This window comes from Ptychodera flava, unplaced genomic scaffold (assembly GCF_041260155.1).
Source record: "Ptychodera flava strain L36383 unplaced genomic scaffold, AS_Pfla_20210202 Scaffold_71__1_contigs__length_606264_pilon, whole genome shotgun sequence".
NCBI classification, from domain to species: Eukaryota; Metazoa; Hemichordata; class Enteropneusta; family Ptychoderidae; genus Ptychodera; species Ptychodera flava.
The window spans coordinates 35,270-61,060 of NW_027248393.1; the positions used below are offsets into that span (position 1 = coordinate 35,270).

At 37.9% G+C, this 25,791-nt stretch overlaps 1 protein-coding gene across 1 annotated transcript in view; it reads left to right on the top strand.

Moving 5' to 3' along the window:
* LOC139128800 (peroxidasin homolog) overlaps positions 1 to 25,791 on the top strand; it is a 98,712-nt gene that overhangs the window by 34,592 nt on the left and 38,329 nt on the right.

Genomic DNA, 25,791 nt, shown 5'->3' on the forward strand with positions numbered 1-25,791 from the left:
TCATAAAAGCAAAATTACAAAATGACCTATTATGAAGTTCACTGTGCTTAGTAAAATAGCCAATTTACGTGACAAAGTAATACTTTAAAGGTAATCTACAATTTGTCTTGATAATCCATAAGCTCAAAATAAATGATAAATGTACTAAAACTTAGCCAATAAGCCCAACACAAATTACAAACTATTATAAAATTATTTATTTTTAACAATGACCTCTGTCTGAAAAACTGAACCAATATAAAGGAAATAAAGTTATCTTCACCCATAGGTTCTACCTTTGAAAGTGTTACGTTATAGTGAGTAGATCAATAGTGATGTGATCTCATGATAATGAAAAACATGGCGAGAAACCGGTAAATAAATCATGCCTTGACCCTTGTCATGTGACCTTGGTCCCTGAAAAAAGGTTTTATGTTTGTGATTTTGGTCTAGACTTTTGCTTTCTTTGTTTCAGAAGCCTTTTTCGTTTGAATTTTCTTGGATTTTTATGTTTCGATGACATGTGTGGTGACATAGTTTTGTGCTACAGTTACTGTAGTTCTCTTTTTGGAGGATGTACCGGCCTGAAAAAGATCGTTCGGTCAGGGTTTTATGAACAAAAAGAAGACTATTTTTTGCTTTTTGAATCTAGCTTAGCTTACTTTTTTGCAGCCTTCGTGAGTTTTATGAAAAGCGTCTTTGCCTTTCGTTGTTCACTTACCAGACTGGTTAGGAATTCAAAGATGAAGGAAACTGCAAAAAACGTGACCAGACGAGTTTTGCTGTTTGGAAACCCAAACAAAAACATAAAAAAACACCAGGAAGAACATAAGCAGAAATGGAAGGTTAAACAAAGATAAGAACTCAGAAAGATTCTCAGATTCATCAACGATTTTGCAAATCAAACCTTATTCAAAGCATTAAGTAAAGGCTTGAAATTTATTCCCACTCCAGAGTGTCTAGCAAAATTGTCGTATGAGATATCAACAAATTTATTCGCATCATAACATTATGCGATATCATGAGAAACAATCAATCAATCAATCAGACATCTGTTCTAAGATAAGTACATGTTCAACACTAGTAACCGCCGAAAACCCAAAAATTGTAAAACTGTCTCGAAGCAACTTAGATCGATAGAGGAAATTCCATTCGCAACCCACTTCAGAAAGAATATGCCTCTGGCAGAAAAGACTGCCATAGACAATCTGTCTAAAAACAATAAATCTTAATGAAACCCATCAATAGCAATTGTGAATAAGATAAATGACATTAAAGAAAGTTATTGACAGCTGCGAATTGAAAAATGTTCACTAATACACTTGGCGACATTGACTATACAGTGGATATTGTATACGAAATCATTTATCTGCGACAAGAAGATCATTGACGAGGTGATTTACAGTTTCCCCATTCCCATAAGTAGAATAATTTGTACACCACGATGGTATCTCCTGCCAAAAATACACAAAACCAAAGCAGAAGAAACAATCATCACCCTAACGTCTCAATAGAAATGGCTGCTCAAGCCCAATAAAAAAATGTCGGAATTTCTAGACCTTGTCATAAAACCAATCGTCCAAAACGACTTTTAAATGCCAGGGACACAAAAAACTTTATTCTCTAGTTAGAACCAATTAAAAAACAAGCAAACTCTATTCTGGTAACATAAGACGTGGTATCAATGTAGAAAAACATGCTAAAAATGAAGCCATAAATGCAGCGATCGTAGCGTTGGACTTTGAAACAGTACTGCCAACTGGTATGATACAAAAACCCACCATCAATGTACATGAAAGCCTTAACTGTCGATTATTCTGAAACGCAACATAGAAAAATACAAACGAATCTATGGATGCAGTATGGGCTCACCAGAAATAGCTGATATCATATACCATGAAACGGAGAAAGTTATATTAAATCCCAAATCCGGTCAAATATTCGTATGGAAATTTAAAAGATGACATGTTCATGGTGTACACAGGAATTGAACATCAACTTTTAACATTCAGAACATTTGTCAAGGAGTGCAACGCCCTGTACTCTACGTTCAAGTTGAAATTCATAATTGAACATTCTATCGACAAAATCTCATACCTTGACGCAATTGAGAGAGATGGCTCGATTTTAAAACCCACAAAAAAACCATCTGACGATATTTATCTGCCACCGACTTTCAAATGCTTAATTGAAAGTGAATTACTCAGATATGTAGATGCAACAACAATATGGACTTCATATTAAGATCAATTTCTCAACGCAAAATCTTCAACAAAGAGATTACAAAAAGAAAAACATAGCTTGTATAAAAAAGAATGTAACAAAACGTCAGCCATAATTCATCAACAAAAGTTATGATGTAACAAAATACTAGTCAGCACAACCTCATCAAAACCAGCCTAATCAAACAGTGTGATAAGAATCTGGAAATTATGAAGGGCGATTAAACGCTGGCCATGGTTTTCCAGAAAACCTATAATAACGTATAAAAGGAAGAAAAACATACAATATATCCTCCTTCAAGCAAAATTCAAACACAAGGAGAGTACAAATGAACGGTCTGAGCAACAATTCACGCAAAATTCTGACCAAAACATAATGATTTTAGCATCTCTCTTTGATGAACAATGGCTACCATTAAAATGAGCATGTGGGAATACAAAACCATTCAAGTGACTGAAGAAGGGACCCACTTTGGCCCGAAACGCCGCTAGGAGGAATAACCAACATAAAACCTTATTTCCGGGACCAAGGTCACATTACGAGGGTCAAAGCACTATCGATTCACTGGTTTCTCACCATTTTCCCTTATCACCAAACAACATTGATCTACCCACTATACCGTATCATAAGCAAAGGTAGAACCAGTGTGTGAAGTTGCCTTCATTTCCTTTATATCGATTCGATTTTCAAACACAAACCATTTTTAGTAATCAATAATCTCATAAGAGTTTGTTAATTGTGTTGAACTTATTGGCTAAGTTTTGATACATTTATCTTTTATTTTAAGTTTATGGCATATTAAAACAAACTGTACATTACTTTTATACTATCATTTTGTCACGTAAATGGGCTATTGTACCAAGCATAGTAAACTTCATAATCGTCCATTTTGTAACTTTCGGTTGCCATTTTGGTTTTATGACGTCATCTTAATAATTAATTTGCATCAATTATCTGTTTTGCCTGTAATTTGGGGTGTTCATTTCAGTTCAGGTGATAAAATGCTGAAAACAGGCTTCATTAACAGTGTTTTAACATTTTTAGACAATTTTATGGCGGACATTTTGAATTTGGTCGGCCACTTTGGCTTTATGACGTCATCATAAGAATTAATTTGCATTAATTCAATGTTTCATTTATGATTGAGAAGGTTTGAGTCAGTTTATTTACAAGAATAGTGAAAACTGGCTGAATAAACTGTATTTTACCATTTTTAAGCGTTATAATGGCGGCCATTTTTAATTTATGACGTCTTCGAGCCTTTCCGGTGGCCCAAATTTTTGGAGCAATAGCTAATTTTGATCTACACACATATGTGAACCTCTGTAGCAAATTTGGCACTTTTGTCATCCGTGTAACGATCTTGCTGTTTTTGTTGCTAAGCCACCTGACTACAAGGGGCTGTTATGATGTATCATACGTTGAACTAAGGCACCTTTGTCATATAAAACTGTTCCTTTCGCACTTGATGAATATAGCCAGCACATACACGTACTTCAAGGGATACATGTACAGTCATTGGAATTGCGCTCAAAGGCCGCATGGGACCCATACGACCAATATAAACACTGTATCCAAGGTACGATGGTGATAGATGCATGTCTGTCATGATCTACATTGTATGATTTAAATGTTGCTGCTATGATGATGAGGTGCATCTAGAAACTCTCACAGGCGCAGTTCCGACGACTGTTTCCCCTTGCATCATGATGAAGTACTGTATGCCACTGTGACTATCACACTAAACTTATTAGTACCCCCCCAAACTACCCCTACATCCCTACCCCTGTACAAATATTATTGGTAGTATCAATATGGGTGTGGACAACCTGTTACCTGTTGCCATGGTAACTTCACTGAGGAAATATAAAAGAGACCTGTGGCTGATGAGATTAAACAGAAAGAATATTTTTTTTCGTGGTCAAAATCCAACAAAAGACAATAACCAGCAAAGTTCAAATTTTACATGTAAACATAGACAACCGATAGGCGCACCGCATCAAGGAATATGTCTCTTCAATCCTTTGAGAGTGCTGTAAATTTTCCCACCAAAATTTTGTGCAAAATTGTACAAATTTTTTATGAAATTTTTGTAATTTTTTTGACAATTTTGGACCAACTGGACATTTCTTTCCATTGGCTACAGTTTTCAACCAAAATTTTGGGAAAAAATCTGAAAAAAATTGTCTGGGTTACATTTTATAAAGGCCGCAAAAATTGAGGGTTAGAAGTAACACTTGAAATAGCAACAACATCTTTACATAAAATGAAAGTTGTCATTGTAAAGAACCAAAAATACTGTATTTTTGTTCCTGACCGCCCTGTGATTAAATTACACTCCGCTTCTTTGCAATGTAAAACTGCAAATTAATTGCAAAGAAATCCCAGCATTGTCACAAGGTACACATTCCCTACTAGGTGGCCGACCTAATTGATTCTCAGCCGCACTGTTCACTGTGCATTTCAATAGCAGATACACAAGTGCAACAAGGGTAGCCGTGTAGTTTTTCCCTTCAGTGTTGTTTTTTCCCAGTCTCTACTGCCCTGGGCAATTTTAGAAAGGATTAGAATAATTAGCTATCTATTGCTTCTCAGCATAAATCTCCCAAGTTGTCTGGTTCCAGTGTGCCGTGATGATACCTTCCACACCCTGGTAATGTGGAATTCGTCCCTGTGTATAGTTCAATCTCCCTACTGTCATTGTCCACATGCATAGACTGCAGTTTTGGCATACCTCCCTAAATAAGTGGACATGTATATGGACAAGTGACATTTACCAGTTGCCCTTAGTCAGGATAAAGGTAATCAATTACAGACTCTGGAATTGTTTGATTTGTTCATTGTCATTCCTAACAACAAGGTAGATCTTGTGAAAGTCTCCGCTGCCACACAATGGAAATACCGGTCCCTTTTGTCTCTGCCACCTACATGTGTACAGAAAACAACGGGCACTTTTAGTAGTGCTGAAACTAAGCGACAAACAATCTTGTATACCAGTACAGCAGTGCTAAAACTCCAAAATGCTGCCTGCCTGTTTGGAGTGTGTACTGTACATTTTACATACAAAGGATGTGTTTGTTGGTTGTTACAAGTTTGTCAACTCCACAATAATGCTTTGAGCGCTGTAATATTTCCCACCAAAATTTTGTGCAACATCTCTCCAATTATTATTAATTTTTCTGTAAATCTTTTTATAAATTTGGACCAAATAGATATCACCATTCATTTGCTACAGATTTTGAACAAAATCGTGAAAAAAATCTGAAAAAAACTTGTCTGGGTAATATAGGTCACAAAAACATACTTTGGCACTCAAAGGGTCAATTACAAGTAGCTACATGTACATGTAACATTGACTACATAAATTTTCTCACCGTGGTTAGGAAATGTCGTAGCATTTGGACCATGGGGAAACTCAGGCTTGTTCAGTTCTTAATATTTTAATATGGAAATCACACAAATTGAGCTAGTAGTTAAACTTATACACTAAACTACCAGAATGTAAAACAAGTGTAACCAAACAGAACAAACCACAGCAAAATATAAACAATATACCATATATAGAACATTCACTGGAATTTAATTTCCATATACACCCTGTATGGTAGAGTAAATGTAACTTTCTTCAAGTCTTTTAGACTGTAATATTTGCTGTACACTATCTCCCTGCCATGAGTTACATGTATTTTCCAAGGACTGAAACTACAGATGAAAAAAATAAAGCAGTAAAAAAGAAAATGGATTTAACGATTTCAACAAATTGAGCATGCACAGATTCAGAATTCAAGAGTTGTGCTGTGTTCAGTTCAAAGGCAATCATCTTCAAATTAGTGTCAGCATTTACTTTTTTTCCAAAAATTAAACAACTTAGATATTTTTAGATTTAGATAAATTTGATAAGTATAATAGCCCAGACCAATTACCAAATAAGTTGTTAATCTAAGCAGCATAATATCCTTGTCACATCAATGATGAAGTAACTCTTGTCAGACTTACACTATAGCTTTAGAATGAGCCTTCGATGAAAGATTGTCCATGGTAAGGTTTGTAGGGTTTGACTTCGGTGACTTCATGGAGTCACACAAATGGTGAAGGAGCCATTCAGTTTGAATGCCATGTTTTACCAGGTACATTGTGATGTCATAGTGTACTAATTAACATAATTTAGTGCATTAGTACCCAAAGCCTACATAAGTGGACCCTTTGAGTGACCACATCGCTGTGTGGGAGTACCGGTACACTGTGAATGGAGTTTTGCAATGGTTTGAAACACTTCCTCCCTCGAGACACAACTTTGACCAACTTTGACCAGCAAACAAGGTCAACCGCATACTTGTAACTCTTTGTGCACTCCCACTATCAACTTTCACCTTGCAATTATTCATTGATTTAGTGTGACTAACGATGACATTGAAGATGAGAGTATCTGGTGACTAGGTTTGAAGGGTGATCTTGTAATTTGACCATTAGGGCATTAGCACTGCTACTTATATAAAGGGAGGGGTCATCGGATCTGCACCTGTCATGCAACGTTGTTGTTTACAAACGGTGTATTTCATGCCCAATATGTAGATACATCATATCAACATAGCTGCAACATTAAATTCCATGGTGTAAATGTACATGTACATCTTGACAAACATGTTTTAGCTTTCATCAATCTCCAACTGTTAGAGTGTTCACATTGGTCATTTGGGGATTTGTCCCATATACGACCCTTGAGTGCAGTCCCAACAGCCCCTCTCCCTTTAATCTGTTTTACAGTTTCCTGCATGAAGCAGTGCTTGTGAGTATGAAAAAAGAAGTGTACTTTAATATACAAACATTTGCTTTGACAGATCAGGAAATATTGGATTATTGTGAAATGACTGAACATACACAAAGACCTGAAGAAAGTCATTGAAAAATACACAGTGCCTTTAAAGTCAAGAAAGCCAAGAATTCATTGGTATCTGGTCAGTTTCCAGTATGTGAACTTGGAAAAAACTATTTTTATACTTGGTGTTTGCAAGAATTCCTATGTTAAACATCTTAATTAAAGAAAACAGAGTATATGTCTGCAGATACATTTATGTACATATTTACACACATATTTGTGAGAAAGAGTTACAATAATGTACAAACAAAAATGCACATGTACATGTAGATATACCGGTATGATACATTCAAAATGCACTCATAAATTATTTTGACACATGTCACAAGCATTTCAATCCATAAGGCCTGTGAAAAGTGTACGAAATAAATTTATAATATACTCCAGCTTGATCACATTCTAAATGTGAGGGCATCCTCACGAGTACGCACGATTTTGTCCTGTACGGAGGGCACGGTTACCCTACATACAATTCACCATACCAGTGCGGTTGAATGGAGGCAGCCACTGAACCAGTGCAGGCTGTATCTATAGTCAAAGATTGTGGATTTACTCAAAATGTTGTGGTGATCGGGATGCCCATTTGAATTTAACACAATGAGGAAATGAGTAAGACAAGACACTTCCATGTGACTTTGAATCAGATTCTTCTGAACAATGGAAAGCTGGGGAACCACTTCCTATGATATTGTAAATATGTGTGTAGGAAGAGGATGAAGCCCCCTTCAATTGTCTCCGCTCACATCCAGAGCAGAAATCTACACAAGGGTCGTAAGAGCATCTGGTGTGATAAGAAAAACTGTGTCACTGGGGATGCAGCGTACGTGCATGTACGCCCGATGACAGCTTTGTGTCCTGCAGACGTGTTTACTCCCATATCTTTTGTGTTCTGACCGTGGAATAGCTGTCTTTTTTATGTGATTTTCTTCTTGTTGAAGTGCTTCCCACCGTAGGTTATTATAGAATGACAGTGCGTTGGAATGCTAGGTATTCTGGGCACAAGGACATCAAAGAGGCAGGTGACCTCCTATTGGAAAGCGGTTTTATTTTCCACGGGGTTAAAAATATCGCAGCCTTTACAAGGGATGCTGTAGGCACTGTTATTGATTCGTTCTTTTGCTACATTGTGTCAAAAGTTTGCCACATTCCAATCAAAATGAGGAGGTCATACCACGGCCTTCTCAACAACTGCAGCTGGTTCAGACATCTGTACATGTTTGTTTGTGTAAGAAGACCTACAATACAAGCGAATACAGCCACACAAACTCTAAAATTTGAACCTGTTTTTGTAAATTTTGAATTTGTTTAACCTACAAGGCAACAAAATTGGTAGCTAGAATTCCTCGGTGGCAATCCTAATGCTCATTTAATCAGTGATGGAATTCTTTTTGTTTCATGTAATAGACAGTGACTTATCGCCGACCTTTTTACGTTGCATAAATATTTCCCATGATGCACTTGACAGTGCTACTGTTCTTTTCAGGTTTATGAAATTACAAACTCTGCATTTCTTTTAAGAGAAGAAAAACCCCCACCATCTCTTGTGTCTTGTGAAGATAATCTTAGGAACACATTTGTTATCTCGTGGCCTTGTATTGTACACACCCACTTTTGTCGCGTGCGACCTTCTTCGCTACTCAACGCTGACAATACTCAGTAGCTAAGTAAACATTCATTGTATTTTAGCATCTTCTGTTCTGTCCAGCCTTCACTCAAAAGCATGCTATTTAATAGAAATGGTCGATGTATAATATTTCAAATTTTCAATGTCATTTGTATTTATGCAAATCTTACCTCACAATAATTAAAGCCATGTGTCTCCATGAAAGTCTGGATGAATGTTTCCCCTTTATACATGTATGTCCGTCAAAGTTAATCTGTCACCCCATATACAGGTATTTCTTATTGCAAGCACTCATAGCCTACGAGACAGACATTGCTTGGTTTTCTTTGACTGTTTTGACGCAAGACGAGAACAGTTATTACCTACTGAAATAGAAAAGCAACATCTTAAAACCGCTCATGTTACACCATGTTTAATGTTCAATAGTTTTCTATAGCGCCTTTTCTACAGTAAAATATTCAAAAGCGCTTTACAATAAGTTTATACACAATAAAAAAAATATACAATGAATAAGAATACAATAGGAAAACCATTTAAAAAAAGATAAAAATAATCTCATTAAATGTTTTGTAATTGAAAAAGCTAATCAGTACAGTTGATAAAATTATTTAGAAAGAAATGTTTTTTACTTTGAATTTGAAAAGTGATTCTCAGTTATACATTTTAAAACAACTGGGAGTGAGTTCAATAACTTTGGACCACAAACTGCAAAAGCCTGTTGAAAGATCTTGGTACTGCCAGATTCATACCGGAATTTGTCGGCAGATCATACCGCGGAGAGTGACCGATAAGTTCCCCAATAAAAGCAATTTGCTACATTTTCGTGCCTCTGTTGCAATCCTGAAGAGGTCATCAGACACAGAAAGTCATTCATGCTTCATAATAATAGCTCTATAAATATACAAGGTGTCATCAAACTTTTTTATTAGCCAGGTCTTGTGTTTATGCGGACACTTTAAACTGCCGTTGTCATGACTAGCCAGATGTGTGTACACCTTTGTATGTTTAGCTCAATTGTTTTCAGATTACATTGAAGTCAATGACAGAGGCCTATAAAATCTCTGGAATCTTGGCTTTAAATCCAGTTCCTTTGTACAGAAGTCAACAACAGGGCCCGCGCTGTCAGGTGCTGTCATGTCTGACGCAGACAGAGTCACACACACGTGCCCAGTGAAAACAACCTCAGGGGGCTGTGGTATCTTTGTAGTTATGCAACACCCGGCGAGTAAAATTGCCTTTTTTGTGGAGGTGTTTTGGTGATGTGTTGTTGTACACGAGTGCGTGTACATGTATATACCTGCTGAAGAATTTCTGAATTCCTCAGCAAGGCTGTCAGATTTGTGACGGAGAAAAACAAGATAATGATTGTCCTGGGGCTCTTCTCCTGTCAGGAATTCCAGACTTTCATAACATCATGATTTGATTGAATACGGAGATACCGCGTTGGAATGCTGTTTTTTCAACCCCCTCTCGCTGAAAAAGAATACGGTAAAATATTGGTAGAATTCAACATTTTTCTGAATTTATGACTTATTACAGTCTGTGAACTTTGACATGCTGAAGTGACAGATCCGAATACGGCAGGTCATCTTGCCTTAGGTATTATTTCGTTTCATTGACTCGTAAGGTTGACTTCAGCACCAGGGACAGTGGTTTACATAGAGCTACAACAGTAACTATTTGCACTTATACTAGTGAATTTCAAAATTGCTTAGAATAACAACTTGCTTGGGTGATTAGAAAAACGTTTCTGGCGATAGAAAATAACGCCAACTGCATTCATTGCAAACATTCTCCTTTTATAGATTTTGCAACAACTGAACCCATTACGATGTCCACTGTTCTCACTTACAAAACACGTTCAATGTAGGAAATGCCCATCGTCGTACCGACCTGTACACACTGCACAGAGAAAAAAATGCATCGTTAGCGTTCTATGCAGTTTCATTGCCAGGAAATGTGATAACGGCAATATAAAAGTGTTCAAGCGGTCAGTGTACGGGTGAGTCTTTCAATGGGAGCACGGCAACACAGACGATGTTGACTGATGCACAGGGAATGTCGTATTGGGTTAAATTGTTGCAAAATTATTCAAAGGAGAACGTTTATAATGAATGCAGGTAGTGTCATTTTCTATCGCCAGAAACGTTTTTCTTATCACCCAGGCACGTTGTAATTCCGAGCTGTTTTGAAATTCACTGTATCTGGATTGGGCATTTGAAGTACATGTAAGAGCAAAATAACAGTTTCCAATAACAAACACTTAATGAATTGATACGATTATAAAAAAAGGAAGTTTGGTTGTTTCGTCACTGTGACATTCACCTAGTCTAGCTCTTAGCTGGGGTTGTCAGTCGCGCAACTGAGTGTGTGCGTGATATATTCTAGGGGCGCAATCACGAAATCACTCAGCTTCATTTGCGAAGTTTATTTATGCAAATGAGTAGAACACATCGGTGGTGTGAATGACACAACGGTGTCAACTGATGTCAACTTGATGACCTATAATGCCATTTATAAAGGTGCTGGCGGCGGTAAATATAATGTCGCCACAGTGTTTTCAGTGGTGTAGTAGTAGTTGCGGTGTCGTCTTATTACTGACACATGAATATTTGATATATTTAAAATTTGCGTCCATTTAGACCAGTCTGCGGTATTTCCCACACAGCACCCCTGCGCATTCACAGAAGTTATTAACACAAAGCGAGTCCAGCATAACCTTCAACCCATAAAAGAATATCGCCCCTGGTTAGGTTTGAACATTCACATAGCTATGTGACATTGCATTTAGTTTAGAATCAGTTATTTCGTTGTCCACCAACTTGTTGCCTTGAAATTACGCAAGATATCGTAGACGGTTACATGTATATTGCCATATACATGTATCTGTAGTGTACCAGCCAGAGAGGTATTGTATTGTGTACCAGTACTACTGTAATCTGGTGCCAGACGTCTGTGATTTAAGTGTATCATTGTATCACGGGAAGTCTGTTTGACATGATAAGATGTGATAATCAAGCTGAACAGTATGATATATGAGTACATGATGATCAATTCATACATTCCTGGACGACTTTGGTATATCTTAGCTAGTACTTGTTTGGAATGTCGTTGAGCCAGGTGATTTATAACTGTAAGAGTTTATGTTCTGCAGTTTTCAATATTTCTATGCAAATATGCATTTACTCTACGTAGAGATGTTGATTTTTTTACAGTATGTTGCCATGTCTCAAAATTTAATTTTTATAATCAAATAATTGTTCCAGCAATAATTTCTTGTTATATTTGCACACCTCAAATTTCTGTACTTGCCATTTTCTGTTTTCAAAACATCCAACATTCTGGAAAACGGAAAAAGGTCGAATTCTGTTGTGTGACATTCAAATGTTTTGAGTGAAATGAAAAAAAACCCAATTTTTCGACCTGAAACAGAGAGGTGTCAGGTACTATTTATAATTAATGCTCGTAGGAAAACGTCTCCCATTACGAATGTACAACATCAGTGGTGTTATCTGAGGATATAAGATTGTGTAATATCATGTAACTTGCACATTGCACAGGTCATGACCTTTGCAATATCATCTTCCCCATGGTATAAGTCTTTCCTTGAAGGGAAATGTTCCCAAACAGACATGGCTTATATCAAAGTTGTCAACAGCAATCCTGCAATCCACATGCACTGTTACATGAAATCACTGATATTCAAAAGTTGCAAGCCGGAAGGTCAGATACCATTCTTTGACAATTTTCCAAGTTCGTTGCAGTCTAAAAATTCCAGATCAAACTAACATGTGTACATACATGTAATAACCGCAATTGGCTGGGCTCAAGTTACTTCTGACAAGGGTTTACCAGAATCCCTAATCCACAAGGCAGTGAAATATTATGTAATGGGTACCGGTAGACTGGGTGGACGGTTTACCCAGCAAAAGGAGTGCTTTATCAAGACAGAACACCTGTGTGTACACACTGGATGTCAAGTATATTTACACTGTAAGGCAACAAAGGATGTGTCAAGCACTGCTCATAAAATTCTCTTTATTCCACACCCCATGCGAAGCAATGTGGTATAAATCCTACACAGTGGAGCAGACCACTGTCTCTATGGTTCCATGAAGCAGTTTCTCTCAGTATTTGACAAGACAGATTCCCAGCACTGATATTTCACAGCATCCCTATAGAACATACACCATTAGGGATATATGATTAGGCCCTACCACTTGGCTTTCTGTTTGTCAAACTGTGGAAAAGTCTTGCATCATACTGCAGTTTATCATGTCTTTTTTGAAGCCATAACAGTCAGCGTTTGTCTTTCTATCGTGTATTTTATTATTTCTTACTCAAAATCAATATATGCAAAAAGATATGACAATATCTTGCTGCTGTTGGGAGAGATGGGTTTATTATGGATGCAAAACGCTCATCATATCTCTCTATTTTGAATGGTAGGATTATGAGTTCCTCTTTTGTTTTGCTCTTTGTGTCTAGAGCCGCTCTTCCATTGTTGCCATCACGAATTATGTAGGCATTAATTGAAAGTACTGGTGAAACAATGGGAACCTGGGTGCTTCACATTGTTCAACAACCTGGCAATTTGAAAGCACCCCTTGTGTCCTTTTGTCTCAAGCTCTGCGGTGGGTCCACAGGGTCTGCTTGTTGAGGACAGGTACCACTCCTCCCAGGGCCACATAGGTGTTAATTACACTTAATTACCTGAAACAGACCTGTTAATTGCCTGTAATTGGTAGAGCAGGCATGCTCAAGCAGCCCCTAGTCTGGCCCATACAACAGTTATGTTGATAATACCTGGACAAGTTGAGGTTGTTTTCAAAGGTAGGCCTGGCTATCAGTCAAAAAAGAGAATCTGTGTGGTTCAACTGTCATTGCTAAGAGATTGGCCATCAGACCTAGAGAGGGCGTGTGTTCATGAATGTCAAAAACCTAGAGAGAAAATATGGCCAATTGTGTAGCTTATGTTGAGTTTTAATAAAAAATGTGTTCATATTATCATTTGCTGTTGCCAAAAAAAGGTCTAGCATTCTGATTAAAGCCCAAGTAATGCTAACTTTTGATGATAATTTCACCAATTTTATTTTGAATGTGAATCATAATTCCTTGTTCTTCTCCCCAAAGAATGTTGATATACACAGTATCCAGCTTGTCAACTCAGTCATGGTTGTGAACTGCATTGTTATTGTTGAAAACTGACTTCTGGTCTGGACTAAGAATTCAAATGCATTTTACACGTATAAGACGCTAAGTTGACAAGCTAAATTGTGGGTGTTTCAACATTCTTTGGGGAGTAGAATAAGAAGTTGCAATTGATTTATAAAATAAAATAAATGAAAAAGTCAAAATCCCTCTCATCGAAAGTGAGCCTTACTGGGCATGGAATACAAAATCTGAAAAGAAAATTTACTTGAAATTTTGAACTCGGAGTTGTGACCACCCCTCTCCTAAACATTTATTGTTCAATCCCTAACATCAACTAGTTTACAGTGTCAGTATTTTCAACTTAGCCAATTGGATAAAGACTTTCGGATGTTGAAATCTGTGGAAATTACATGATAGCGGAAGTTCCCAGGAAGATCAAACTTCCTATCTATCATGGTAAATGCCATTGTGGCAAGAATATATAAATAGTAAACTGTACATCCAGGCAACCCTCGGTTAAAAAAAACCTGTGAATCCAAGTTCATAGACAAAAGACAATGTCAGCTATTTATAATTTGTTAATCAGTGAGTCAGTGATAAGTTATGGAACAATGTTGTATTTACTGCCTTAAGCTTACCTTTTGTCGTTCAAAACTACGGTATAAGACATAAACCCCCCCTAAAAAAAACAAACAAATAAACAAAAAACAAATTTACATGCACAGGAACATGTGACTTCATCATGCTGTTCAGAATACAGCTGATGGGATGGCCCTCTCCAGCAACTCTTAAAATGTACCCCAGGGAGTCATCTGGAACAGTTGTGATCACATTTACTTCCAATTACCTTTAAACCAGCTAATGGTCCCTGTACTACTGGGCTTGAAAGCAATACATTTTGACCACAAGGAAGCTCAACTGTGCATCAGGGTGTTAAGATATGAAACATTAAAGAGAGCGTCTCACCTGCCTCTTGATTTTCACTGTCAGGTTTAATGAGGAACCTGTCAGTTTCAAATTTTATCCATCAATTTCCAATAGAACATTACAAGTATAAAGGTTATCAATGTTTGTAACTGTGGTATTCCACAGACCACTTTCTAGAGTCTTGGGATGGTTTGTGGAATATTATATTCTGATTAGAATAACTTCCAAACAATATAATTTGACTTTGATACAGAGGGTTAGTCTTATGATTATGTTAGTACACTGTTGTACCTTGCATTTTTTGCTCACAGAATGAGTACAATCAGGAGTTCACCAGTTCAACTTTGTTTCGGAAAATCGCATATCAATCGTAAACGAGATCGCATCAGATACGTATAAATCACGAGACATCTTAATTGGTGCGTGAGAATTCCTGCTTTCAGCTTAGCAGTGTTGACAGACCTCAAATGCCCTAAGTGATTAGTTAACATTTATTTGACTTGTACTGCTTTGAAAGATCGGTTATTCTCAGAGCTGATACATGTCACGTCGCATTAGTACCGTGGTACGTGTATCGTTGGACTTTGCCGGCAGTCAACCTACGGAGCAGCTCAGGCTGAGCAGTCCAAGGGAAAGTGAGCAGTGATGTTTATCTCACTCCCGGTGTCCCCGGAAGGCCTATGAGGTAACCAACTTTGATGGCTGCCCCGGCGTCCGGCCATAATGAAGGTCATCGGAAAGATGCCGAGTCAGCTATTTTTAAACTTCCTTTTCTTGATTTATGCTAATTACAATTGTCAAAGTTTTGTAGTTCCCGGCACGTTCCTGGCACCCTGACAACAAGAGGTGAAACTATTTGCAACACTTGCATTCAAAACTGTCCCACTTTCTGTCCAATAAATAAGGCTTGCATCTGTTACATTACGTGTACATGTGCATGTAATATATTTAACAGTATATTTGGAAGAAAAGTGACAATTTAATACCGACCACTTGCACCCCTGCATTTGAAAGACAATCATTTATGTCATCTCAAACTGACTTTCACTGCTAAAAGATGCGAGCCTTGACAGTAAATCGTTAACACTGCATACACTCATAGACATGGATTTTCATGAGAAATTGTACCAGGTTTAAAGATCACAACGGCACAGTGTAAAGCTCTGAGAAAAATCAGGTTCTGAGAAAAATCAGGTTCTTGTATTGTACGACAAGATGCCCACATACTGTATGTACATGTGTTAACCCTTTGAGTGCTATTTCCACCAAAATTTTAGTGCAACATTTTACCAATTTTTATGAACTTTTCTGTAAATTTTTTAGATAATTTTGGACCAAAGGAATACAACATTTCATTGGTCACAGTTTTTTATCAAAATTTTTGCAAAAATCTGACAAAAATTGACTTAGGTATACTTTATAAGGGCAACAAAAGTTGACTTTGGCGCTCAAAGGGTGAAGATATAGGCACAGGGCAGTACTGTAACTTTCGAAATGGCGTACTCTACCTCTGAAATTATTGACAGGCATTGTCAAATGTATTTTATTTATGGGCCTTTCAAAATTTCATTTTTGGAGCTCTTAATTTTCAATAAAAATTCAATGTTCTTATAGTTATAAAACAATTACTGAGAAAGTGCTGACATAATTTTTGTCACTTGCATTATCTCTTTATTCATCAAGGCTTTTTGTGGACAACTTGTATTTAAATTTTCATTGGCTGAAGTCAACCACAAAGTAGTACTGATTTCAGATATAGTTTTCTGAAGGTCAGATGCTGGTGACATCTTTGTCAAATATTTTGAGTAGTGTTTGTCAAATAATCAATGAAAGTAACTCATTCAAATAATTACTTGATGGGTCATTTACCAAACCTTACATTGTTTAAAAATCAGTGGCTCGGATTACTCCAAAACCAGATGAAGGTCATTTTGTGTATTTCTGTCAAGCCTGATTGTTTTTACTGTGGCAGAAAACCAATCTCTGTGTTTACACCCGACTCTCAAACCTCAAGCTGGCTTCAGGACAGCGTGTAGAGTTTATTTGAGTAATCAAACTCTAGATTGACTGTGGGATCATTGCTGTGTACCACAATGTGCGTCTAACACACTGAAAATATTTGATGAAATGTGGATGGATGGATGGAGTCGGACAAAACAGTGTTAGAGAAAAGTTTTGCTCGTTGCAAAATGTCCCTGGAAACAACAGTCTTCAAACAGTGTGGTATAGTTCTGTAAAAATGGTTGGTGATTTTCCACAACTTGCAAGGCTTGACATGGAAGGAGAAGTTTGCTTGATGAAAGCGTGGCCAGGCTTTTATGAATTTCTTTTCACACAAAGAATTTCAATAGTACAGTGAGAGACAGTGAAGCTTACAATACACATTATTATTTCTTCCATACATCGTGGTCTTCCCAGCATTTTCAACTGTAGAGGGCGCTGTAGGTTCACATTGGTTTACTGACAGTACATGTAACTGATGTGAGGATCAGAAATATTTTCAGTTTTAATTTGCATACAATCAAAACACAAGTCATTATCATTTACAAATACAAATGACTTTCACTAGATCTTGCCTGTCTGTACGTGCTTCACAGTTGTCAGTTCTTTAAAAAATAAGAATGGTCATTTTGTTCTGTATGTTTATGTAAAAGCGATCAAAAGATGAGGTCTTTTCGTGTTTTTCCACACACCTAGTTTCAGGACATTTCTCTGTGCATATAGAAATAAAGGTAAAAGACTAAAAAGTGGAAACACGGTATGATGATCAGTATGCGGTACAATGTAATCGAAAACCGCTATGGTACACTCTAATCCTCCTGTGAAACAGACACTGCAGAGCCATTACATGTAAAGTAGTGATGTGTCTTGCCTGCCTGATGAAATATCCTACCCTGCAGCTCCATGCAACCGGCACTAAAGAAACAAACTGCGGGCGAAATTAGTGAACAGTAAAGTGTATCAAGGCGGCTCATACATTCTCCTGAAATTACAGAAGGAAATCTGAAACAAAGGAAATCAGAGCGCTCTATTTAGAACTTGGTTTCCGTCCACCGTGGGTGGCACGTACGCACTGTGCAGGGCTACTGGTGGAATTATAGAGAAAGTCTGTGCATTTGGGAACACTTAATTGTAAATGTGTGCAAAAGAAGTCTGAGTACAAAAAATATGTCAGTATCCTGTGTCAACACGGTGTCGGACACATGCAGTCTTTTCTAGGGTAGTGAGTTTATGCACCGACATGGATTTTTCTTACTTTCCGACAAGAGTTCAAGACCCATGTTGTAAATATGAGCTCACTTGTAGTACATATCGTTGCTTGGATTTTCTATGAGCCAAGACTGGCAAATTGAATCATTCCAGCACATTATTGAAAGCATGGAGGGAGCTGTATCGAATGTCCTTGCATGAACTCATTAGCCTAAAAACTGTCTGCTGATTTCATAAGTCTAGGAAATCCACGCTTCCAGGGCCTAAGTAGCCAGCTGATTATTTTTGGTTGGACATTCATCATATACATTGTACATGTAGTGTATTCCATTTTCTCTTGAACAATGATAACATAATTTGTATTCTACCGTCAGTACACATGTTCCTCCTTGGGAAATTTGTAAAATGCAGTATGATAATAGCAAATTACAAGTTGTTAGAAATGTACAAAAGTCCGAATCAATCTTTCGAAAAGAGACTACATCGGCTAGCGGAAGTCAATGTCATTACCAGCAGACATTCCAATACACTGACCAAGGGTATACTTGTTATCAGTTTCAATAGATGAACATACCAGGGTACATGCAGAAGCCATCTGCAATCAAGCTGGTGCACAGATACCGTGTCTACAATACGGCGAGTTCTTTGTACTCTAAGTGACCAAGGAGAACAGTCACTTGATTGATGCAAAGGATAACAAGCAAGCTATAAAAAAGCACTCAGAGACATCAGTTCGTATCAACTAGCCAGTAACTCCCTTCACTTGATCAGAACAACATGGCTATCATGTACCCATGGAGTACAGATGCCGTGGACTTAACAGCCATTAGAAGCTCATTTGTAGCCGGAATTTACGCTGAAAGTGTGCAGTTTGGAAAAGGAGTTGATGATCAACGTGCTTTGCAGCATTTACTGCCTATACATGGAAGTGTCTGTCTGCCCCATGTGACTTATCTTCAAAGCTAGTGTAGAGCCTCCCCTTGGGTTCATTGTATGCTTTGCTGCCCCCCTAGGCTTCGGCAGGAAGGGGGGGGGGGGTTAGTATGCACTGAAGTGGAGAAGAGGTGCTAGACTTCCTCAAGTTCTGAAGTTAAAGAAAACTGAAGTAGTTCAAAATCATCAAAAGGTTACAGCTACTGGTCCTTGAAGTTGTACATTGTAAACAGAATACTTGAAAATATGCCTGGAATTGGAAAATATGTTCATACATACTACGGTATACAAATGTACCATGTTACATGCAATGACAGTGAATCTAGTGCAGCTTTTTCCCTGTTATTATCAATATGGTGAGAACAGACACGTCATGTCTGTCCATGTGTCAGTCAGACTGACAAATCCATCAGAGTGTCCTTTGTGCAATAATACAAGTACAACTTTTAAAGAGACAATAACTTTTGATGATTCTGTTATTTTTTCTCTTGTGTCAAACAACATTTTTCATGCACTTCTCTCTCTTATTATACATGTATGTTGATGTACAAAGGCATTGTACATGTAGCCTTACTAACAAGGCAATTGTGTTGTGTATGATATGCACATCATGCGACGACAAACTACTGTTGGTTCCAGACTGAAGGTTGGTTTTCAACAACAGCGATGGGAGTTAGATGTGTACAGGCTGTGTCGAAGAAAAATTGAGTGCTAGGCATTTCAACTTGATCTAAAAGTAGAATTAGAAACTTTAGCACATAGAGACAGAACAAAAAATACAAAAAATGTACCTGAAATTACGATTGTAATTGTTTCACAAATGTATTTGCTTTTACAGAAGTTTAGGATAACAATTGATGCTTTAGCAGTGAATGTCACAAGCTGGCAACATTTACAGCTGCAGCAGGGGTCACAATACCGGTACTTGGCCCGACGGGGGCAAATCCTAGCACTTGCTCCCAGTCCACTAATTTTCCTGTTGACATTGCCTTGCCAAGGTAAACACCTTCTGGCATTCTAGGACACTAATAGATCAAGACAGTTCTGTTTGCGTAAAAGTGTCAACAACAACTACTTGGAGGCTTGGATACAGAGCAATGGTGACACTCACAATGCCACTTGTGGTATTAAGGTAGTATGTGTGCCTCAGAAGTGAGAGACTTAAACGTTTGTTCAAGCTTTCCTCAGTGAAACCTTCAACCTTTCTCTGACCAAATCCAGAATAAAAATCAGGAGTTACCGTGCCAAGTTTGAAACTAGGGAAACTATCCCTACCCAACATTTTGCGATATTTGAAATTCAAAATGGCCGCAATCCCTGTGTTAACTCTATGGGAGAAAATTTAATTTGGGATGGTTGAAAAACTAGGACGGTGAAAAGTTTTCTTTCTCCAAGAGCTTTAAAATGAGCCCCCACAAGTGGTATAGTAGAAAAGAATTGAAGAAATTTGAGAGTCCAAATGTCTGTCCCTTTTGATCCCAGGTCCATGACCCTCGCTCAAGTAAATTTTCATGTGATGTCACAATTTTGTCCAGCTGATAGTCTTGCCCTGGAAGACTATGATATTTTACTGGCATGCATTTTGGTGATGTGTCTATGATACACATCATAGCATGTAATGCATATCACAGTTTTGTCTTTTCTGTAAATGCCCTCAGGCACGCCGGTTCAATAAATGTTTCAAAGTTTGTACAGGGTACCTGCAATCTGTCTGAATATTGATACAAACTGAGTGTGTGTGTAGAAAGATACTGTTGTTGGTGAATGGTGATAGAATACCACTGCCATTTTAATTCTTCCTATATAGTATTGCATGGCTTCAATTGCAAGGCAAGGCACACGCACCCAGTTTATCCAAAAATTAAAATGATTCTGGATTTTTTTTACATACATTACAACTCTACATCTTGATTACAACTTTCTTAAAAAGTATTTCGCTTTACCATGATTAAAAATATAAAGATAACAGACAGATGTAGGGTCTGACTGGCCGGATACTTGTGAAAAACTCTGAAAAGTTAGTGCCAAAATTTAACATCAGATTGTCATAGCTGTCAGGTTTGAGTGAGTATGAAATTTTAAAACATGAAACCCTGCTATTATTGTTGTCAGCGACCCCCCCCCCCACCCCCCCCCCCCCCCAGTAATAGGCAAGTCACAATAGTGGATAGTGTACATGAATACTACACCATTGATTGTATACAGAAGCTTTATGAAACTGTCGAACGCATCTCGGGAACAGATATTTCGACTCCCAAACTTTTACAATTCTTTTTTTGATCTACCACTTGTGGGGGCTCATTTTAAAGCTCTTGGTGTAAGAAAACATTCTACTGTCTTAGTTTTCAAAAATCGAAAATGTTATTTTTCTCCATAGAGTCAACACAGGGATGGCGGCCATTTTAAATTTCAAATACCAGTAAATCTTGGGTAATTTGTTTCTCTTGTACCAAATTTTGCATGGTGACCCCCAATATTTGTTCTTCATTTTGAAAGAGAATGGTCGAGGTGCATTCTACCTTAAACACGTGTCAAGGGCTGTAGGTAATCAATAGCCATGCTATCTTGGTTTGAAAGACAGCAACAGAATACAAATACATATACTTGTCGGTACCACCAAACTTCGTGCTGAGTCATAAAGACAAATGAGCTGGGACAAAAGCAGTAATGTATATTTTGCCAGTCTGGCAAACTCTTTCTGCAACCACCACAAAGTGGCCATTGTGTACACATGCAGTATTTCAGCTGCAGTTCATCACCCTCATCCCAAAGCCATTAATTTGCAAACAGCTTTTCAAGCATGATTTACATTATGGCCATCGGATGAGTGGATAAAGAGGCCTTGTCCACTTCAGGGCCGGCTCTGTTCCCTCGGAACTTCACAACTTATGGTCACCGGTGAAGAACGAATAAATCAAGTGCCGGCCGTCTCCTTTAAATGCCAGATGCAAGCTGTAGAAGATAGCTCATAAAAGTGCCCCATTACACGCAGTCCTCTTTGGAGGTTAGTCTTCAGCTGACCTCTCCGCTGACAAATGTTCCGAACTCATTTATCACGGTAAAAACCTTTTTAAATTTATCAAACAGTGCATCCTCCAGTCCGCCCGGCTTGGTTAGGTCGGCGTCTCTGGGTCCCTACCCAAGGAACCACTCTAGGCTAGCGAAGTTGCAAGCGTGAAGTGGTGTATGCATTATCACTTACTTGTATAAATGAAAGTTTTTTCCCTTCATCGTAGAAAGAAAAATTGTTGTCCACAGCATGGAAAAATAAAGGGATAGCAGTTTAGGTCATTTACATAACAATGGGTGATTTGCATGTTCCTTTGTTGTAAACATGTTTTCTTTGATATGGTAAATGTGAAGAGATTGTTTGAAAAAACAAGGGGTATGCCCACCCCTCAAAATCCATTTGTGCAGAACCTTTATAATAGTAAGAAGTGATAGCTGGCAGTGCAAAAGGTCCTCAGTGTCTCAGTACTTGATGGTTTTCCTTGTGGGGGAGATGGGGTGGGAGAGGTGGGGGGGGGGTGTACCGGGGTGGGGGGTTGGAATGTTGCTACAACTTGTAACTGACGTGTTGACATGAAAATTATACACATTGTTGAGTTTGTTTCACAGTGTCAGACATTGACAAAGAGCTATTGTAAATCATGACGCTTGTGATCAATGGTTCCTGGGGATGACATCCGTGAGATGAGTGCCAATTTGGTGAATGACTCTGCAGTTTAGTGTCTTCGCTGTTCACAGGTGAATTTTGGTTATAAAAATCATATTTTCAGTGACTTGGTGTATTTTCTGAAGCCGTGGTAGAAATTTCTTCTGATCACTAAAATTTATTTATTTATTTATTTAATTATTTGTTTATTTATGATTTATTTATTTATTTATTTATTAATATTTGTTTATTCAGTCAGTTTGTCATGAAACTTGGGGAAAACCCAATTAGAGAGTCAGGTACCCACTACCCATAACTTGGTGAAGTGATGGGGAGTTCTGGTATAGTGCCTTGTAGTGGTAGATGAACAAATCAACAGTACACTACAGTGTAACTTTTGTGCAAAGTCGCACATAAACTACGTCAATAATATCAAACGGTTGATAATGTATCTTCCCCGTGAAGTCATGTGTGTGCAGAAAATTATGTGCTTGATACATCACTGAGAAACCTTGATCCTGAGATTTAACCAGTTTTTTTGGTAAAACTGTATACCAAGTAGTGCAGTGACAAGATAGCTGGCCGATACATATGGTTGTCCTAAGATCAATGGACGCTGTGAAATAATGTACACATGTATAGCATCTCCTTGAGGGCTTCTTCCTGTGACAAATTGTGGCATGTTACAAAATATTATGACAGGTGCACACACATACATCAGTACCGCATTGCCAACTTGCGCCAGAGTGTGATGAATCTAGAAGTGAATTTATGCGAGTCTGAAGCCGAAAATATCTCCATGTGGTTTTCTTAAAAATAAGTGGCTTGCCCACGCATGCTAAATCATTTAGTTATACAAATATTCTTGCAAGCTGACCAACTTGGAATGCTTTTTCAGCTGAAGTAAGATTGAGTGACTGGTACCGATATGTGAAAATGCACCATATCTGTAATTGTAAAATCTTTCCAAAGTTTTATTGAAATTAATATATTCAAATAATGTTTGAATGTTTGAAACAGTCTCTCTGAAGTGAAGCAGCATTGATGTTCATCAACCCGTTACCGTCCATTTGAATAATACTAGTCTTCTAATACTGCAGTATTGAGTATGTAGCCCTCATTTTGAACTCAAAAACTGTACATGTATTGGTGGTATGATGAAGTCAAAAAGAGCGTTGAACCCTTGGAACAATATATCCACCAATTTACAGCCCTCATCCCCAAGAAAATAGGGGGGGGGGGGGAAAGAGAAAGCCAAATAATGTATTATAGTGAAATTTTATGCCTCACAGGGTGGTTGGAAAAGAAATGTCCTTAAAAATATACAAATCTCAATTGAAGTTATGCACAGTTGTGTAGGGTATACTGTAATCTAAGACTAGTAACACTGTGTATCTCTAGTCAATATTAAAATGATTTCTATTGACAAATGTTTTAATTCCAAAAACGCATCTCAAGACAAGTGTACGGAACTTCAGCTTACAGTGTTTATTCCTTCTGTAGATCCCATGAGTTTTGACCTCAGGTTGACCCTTCACCTTCCTGGAGCCAAACTGACAGATAAGTCAATTGGAGAATTGAAAGGTCTCAGGGCATAATAAGCCAATCACGATTCTGATAAACATATCATTTCATTGAAAAGCGGAGCATTGCTGGAGGCGTTTGCGTAACATTTGATTCCGTATGTTATTTGGCTGCAACCGCTGTATGTTCATGTGCTACAGTTCCATAACCATGGCTGTCATATATGCTTAGATTTCTGGCAACTGAGAGAAAGCTGGCTATCTTGCCATCAGTGAAACTTATTAGGGCAGCAAAGACACAAGTTTGACAGCGGTGAAGTCTTGTACACTGATCCAGAGAGACTATAGTTGTAGGTTTCAGGCTTTTGAAATGGTTTTTGGTTTGCACAGCCTGGAAAACAAAAACCAGACACCAGATTAGTGTGTAGCTCATCAAAATGTCCACCCCGTTTTACTGTAAACAGGTCCATACTCATCATCAATAACAATAAGTTCGGGCCAAACCATTGCCTGTGAAAGGGTTAAGATAAGTGATACAGTAACAATGTTGTTAGTAACTTAAAGATGTTTTGACTACTGATGCCTGGGAGCATAGACAGTGAAGCGAAAGCCCGCTCCACTGTCTGCTGGTTTGCTTTGAATAAACCAGCAACCAGTCTATATTTAACCGATTTGATTTCCACAAATATAACAACAATCAATAAAATTCCTGTAGCAAAGTTGTGAATGAGATTTCACTACCAGCAAATGATTGCCTTCAAGTGTTAGTGTAATTGGCTTTTTGAATCAAACAGGAAGTTCATTGTTATGGCATTGGTTTGTAATACTGTGTGTTTTTCAGATGTGTTCTTTAAGCACAATTGACATTGTATAAACAGGAAAGTCTAGAGGCTATTTTTCCAAGCTTACTTGTAAACTTAAACAGCATCAGTCATCAGGTGCGCATGTGACAATTTAGTTCACAAACAATTGTTCTATCTCAGGGCATCAGTGATTTTGTGATGTAGGACTTGTGAAAGTGGTTCCACCAGGCCGGTGGTGACCGCCTTCTTGACTGGGGTACATGTTATGGATGGCCCAAGCGGAGCACAGTCCAGCAGACTGGCCAGAGAGACCCCCCATATACATGTACCCCTTTTCTTGCCAGACAGTATCACTTCTCCATTAGAAGCGGTATTGAGCCAAAACATGACGTACTTTCACCCACTTGGCTTGGTCTGTTTTAGCATCTTTATAGTCCAAAAAAAAAATCAAGTTTACAGTATTTATGTTTTCAACAGCTTTCAAATGTACAGTATTATGTTAAAATACACCATATGGAATATGTTGTGTTTCATTAATTTTAACCATCTTGACCTGGTGGTGAAATATGAACTTGGCAGGAAAAGGGATACACTGCATCACTTCTATTGCACCTACATGGAATCATAGCATATGCCGTAACCAATGAGAGAAGCCAGAGTAGTGATTTCTACTGATAATCAAGTTTGATCTCGATGAAGAGGGTGTTACTCAGTTTACTGTTGACAAAAATTTTGGACAGCCCATCTCTTTTTCAGCCAAAATAAGGGGTTGTGTACAAGCTTGCAGTACAAATCAGTAGACTTGATGTGTTCATGTACCCGGTATACCATCCTTTTACACAGACTCTGCCATGGCCAACTGCAGCAAGTAACATCACTGACAT